Below are 4,344 nucleotides of genomic sequence, written 5' to 3' on the forward strand. Positions count from 1 at the left end.
AGTGGTGGAGAGGAAGTCATGAGGTCCACCTTCATTTGAGGACTTATGTAAAATGACTTGTTAAAACAGCATCTGGAAGGAGGGCCTGGGGGTCAGCTCAGTCCAGTGGTGTGGCACCTCAGATCAGGAGCTGCCTCACATGTCGGATGCAGAGAGACGCTCTGTGCTCTGTAGATCAGAGCTCAACATGCCTGTTCCCCTCCACTTACTTGGACTGTCTTGTAGCCTGTGTGTCTTTTATGGCAAATTATTTCTGGAAATGGTAGCAAACAAATAATAATAAAAGAGCATCATCCTCTGATGCTCCTTTCTTCAGCTGCAAGTGGAAGCCAACTGAAATTTTGGTACAACATATGTATCATGTATAACATGTAAACATTCCAAATTGGTTATCATCTTATTGTTTTAATGAAAATAGTTGTCCTTAGTAATATCTGTGTACCGAATATCAGGAGACACAAAAGTGTTATATTTTTTCGCTCAAAAATGTCACACTTAAGGGGCTGGGGTTGTGGCTCAGCACTAGAACGCTGGCCTAGCATGTATGAGGTGCTGGGTTCGATCCTCAACATCATACAAAAAAAATAAATAAAATAAAGATATAAAAAATGTCATACTTAAAATAAAGTATGACAAAGCCATCAAACTTTTGATCAAACTATGAAACCTTGATCTCCTCAAGTCTGATTTTTAAAATTATATTCAAAAACACATTTTGTGAATGTATTAGCTTCCTGTGACTGCTGTAACAACACAAACTTGTTAGCTTAAAACAAGAGAAATGCATTCTACTACAGTTCTGGTGTCAAAAGTCCAATATTGCTTTCAATGTGCTGAATCCAAGATGTCAGCAGGGCCTTGCTCCCTCTGAGGCTCTGTAGTGATTCCTGGATTCCTTGGTGTGGGAATTCCGCAGCACTCCAATCTCTGTCTCCATTTTCACAATACCTTCTCTTTTGTGTTAAATCTCCATCCGTCCATCTTCCGAGGACACTGATAACTGAATTTATGGCCTTCCTGGACACTCAAAGATAATCTCCCCATCTCAAGATCCTTAATGTCATTTGCAACACCCATTTTCCAAATAAGGTAAAATAAGGTTCTGAGTATGAGAACAAAATTTCTCTGGGTAGCCAATGTTGGGGTTCGAGCGTGCAGAGTTTAGCTCCCTCAGGCCTGACACTTTGCAAGAGCTGTGGCTGTGATTTAGGTCAGCTGAGGCAAACCTCAGTTAGGAGGAGGAAACGTTCTCTTCCCCTTATCGCAAGTCACAAGTTCTGCATGGTTTGGCCAAGAGGAAGAAGCTTCCTGCATACTTGTCCTAGGAACAGTACATTCTAAAGAAACAAATGCATCCTCAGGGGAGTAGATAATGTCTACAAAGAACTTTAGGAGGGTACTTATCAAATAAGCAGGAACGATCTGAAGTTAGCTCTGTGTATCCGCTGAGGCATGTTATCTGGGCAATGTGGCCAAAGTGTTATTGAAGAATTGCTTGCTTTGTTAGAAGAAGAATATAAAAGGAACTTGCAAATAAACCTCAGCATGCAGTTGCAATTGCTGCCTTTGCTCTGCATCCCCTGTGTCCCGGTTATTTCGTGACCCTTACCAAGGGACCCGAACGCACTAGACGTTCACAAGCCAACATTTAGTCTATGAAGTAAATAAACATTTATAAGATGTTATGTAGAAATGATACTCAAAATGGGTAATTTATACATCTAAAACATATGAAGCAAACAGAAAAGGCTATGGAAGCATGTCTCCTTGCAGTGATAACTTCACATACGCTACTTTACTGTTTGCAATTTTATTCTTACTATATCGTGAGTTGTGCATCATCCCAAAGAAATAGGACAATGATGGTGACTGCAAAGAGGGGACCCTGCTTAAGTCCCGTAGAAGAGATGAACAGAACCAGAACATTGGGATTTATAATCCCTCATCTTGTGCCCTTCCCACCTCAGCACACAGACAGATCTGTGAGACATTATTAATAGGACTGTAATTCATCTCAGTAGACTTGTACAACAGCTTATGTATGCAAGACCAGCACTCAGATGAAGCTCATTGGTCAACCAGGTGACCTCACTAGCTAAGTGACTCTCTTTCTCCCAGCAGGTGCTGCTGTGTTTCTGCTGACCTCCTGGACATCCCTTGTTTGGTTTCAAAGTCAAGGAGTGACACTGCCATATGGCTATCTCCTATGAAAACCAGGCTAATTCATTACTATTTGACCCTGGAAAAGTTAAGAGACTCTTAAACCAAAGAAAAAAGAATGCATTTCATATTCTTTTCCTTCTTCAGACCTGGTGCACAGGATTCTATTTCAATTATCACTCACGAGTTCACCATCCCAGACAAGGGCTAGGTCATCTGAGGACTTACATCCAATCTTACCCTCCCTAATTTGAAGTAAGTCCCATCTTGATTTACTTTTATTATTTTTGGCATCTTCTTTTTTATTTAACTTTATTTGTCATAATGAAGATCATCTAATATTTTATATTAATTATAAAAAATTTTATGTTAATTATATGTTTCATTTACAACTTGATTATTCTATAAAATATATCACTTTGATGTTTGTGTACAGGATAAAAAATTATTTTAAATTTTATGTATTGGATATAATGATGTCATTAATCTTTTAAGGTTTTTAAAAATTTAACATTATACTGCTAAGATTCATCCAAATTCCTGTGCAACTATTATGTGAATAGAAAAGTTCATCTGCTTTCCTAATAATGGGCATTTGTATTTATAGTTTTATGCCCATGTTACAGGAAGGGGAAAAAATGGCAATTTGAAAGCTCATCAGTGTTTTTATTAACCTATTACCATGATACAATTCCACAGTGTAAATATAACTTACTGGTGCTGAAAATGGAGTTGTGTTCCAACAGTTTGAGGGTTGTGTAAGACTCACAATATATTTCAAAGAAACAAAAACAATATAATTTTCTACTTCTCTACCAAGTAGTGAGTCTCCTGGTTGATGCACAAGAGACCAATTAATTCATAGTAAATTGAAAAGAACAACAGAGACAAACCACCCTGGCATTTGTGATAAAATGCACTGACCTTGGAAATTACAACAGTCCCCAGATGGAGGCAGCCCAGGGAGCAGAACAGGGCTCCTGGTCTCTCTTCCCCATGTTGTGGCCTGGGGGAGCAACTCCAGCCAAAGAAGGAAAAACAGGCTGGCCTGAGGCTTCCAGGTTGTAAATGCTAGGATGGAGACTTTAAGACCAAGACCAAAATGGGAACTGAGACTTGGGAGAAGGAGCAAGAACTATAGTGGAAGGGTAAAGGGTGGTCAAAAGTGAATAGTTTTTCTGCATTTTGAGCACTGGTTCACTGGGGAGCAACAGCAAGGTGGGACCAGAAAGCTGCCGACAGGTGAAAGGCTTGGGTTTTCCTTTTCTTGTTCATCATTCTTTACTCCTTCTTTTATGGAGGCATCTATTGCACATGGGTTGGGGCATTTGAAAGGCAGAATATGGTGCTCTTTGTAGAGGTGGAAAGTATGGCAAGAGGGTGTTCCTCCCCTGTGCTGTTATATCAGCAGGAGAGGGGAGGAAGGATAACCGAACAGAGCCCCCAGTACTATGCAGGAATAAGTATACAGTGGGACTATGTAGGTCAAGGCATGCCCATGGAAAGAAAATCTATACCTTTATCTGTTCTAAAAAAGATTGGGTTATTTTTTGAGCTTTGAATGGGATATGCAGGAATGTGATTTACAACCAAACCTCTGATAAGTATACTGGCAGAAAATCTGTTAGGAATTTAGGTCAAAATAGTTTTACAAACATGGACTGCATTGCAACATTTTGTCATAGCTTTTGCAACTGTATATATGTCATTTAGATATATACAATTTTAATATATGTAGCTATGGTTACATATTTATTCATAAAAAGTTATCAAGAGCCTATTTTTCCCAAGATGGTGCTAAAAGCTAGGATTCAATTATGGAAAATAAGAATTCATGACAAAGGATGATGTCCTTCATAGACTACACCACCCATAAGCTGACTCATGGACAAGAACTGACTCCCACCCCCAACACATGCTCTCTTTGCAACTGACTTGCTGTCCTGCAGCCCTACAAGGGGGATACCTTATTTCTAACAGCCTGAGTGGTCAGGGATTGTTATTCAGAATCCCAACACCAAAAATAGGGGTTTGTAACCTAAAATTAGTAAACTCAGAATTGAAAATAAAGCATTTTACCAAGAAGCAAGGCTGTGTGCCTGGCAACTTTTGAATGCTCCATACAACCATATAGAAAGAGCTGGATTTCCATAGTTCTCTGGGCATCACTGAGGTGTAGGTTCA

This window comes from Callospermophilus lateralis, unplaced genomic scaffold (genome assembly GCF_048772815.1).
Source record: "Callospermophilus lateralis isolate mCalLat2 unplaced genomic scaffold, mCalLat2.hap1 Scaffold_113, whole genome shotgun sequence".
NCBI lineage: Eukaryota > Metazoa > Chordata > Mammalia > Rodentia > Sciuridae > Callospermophilus > Callospermophilus lateralis.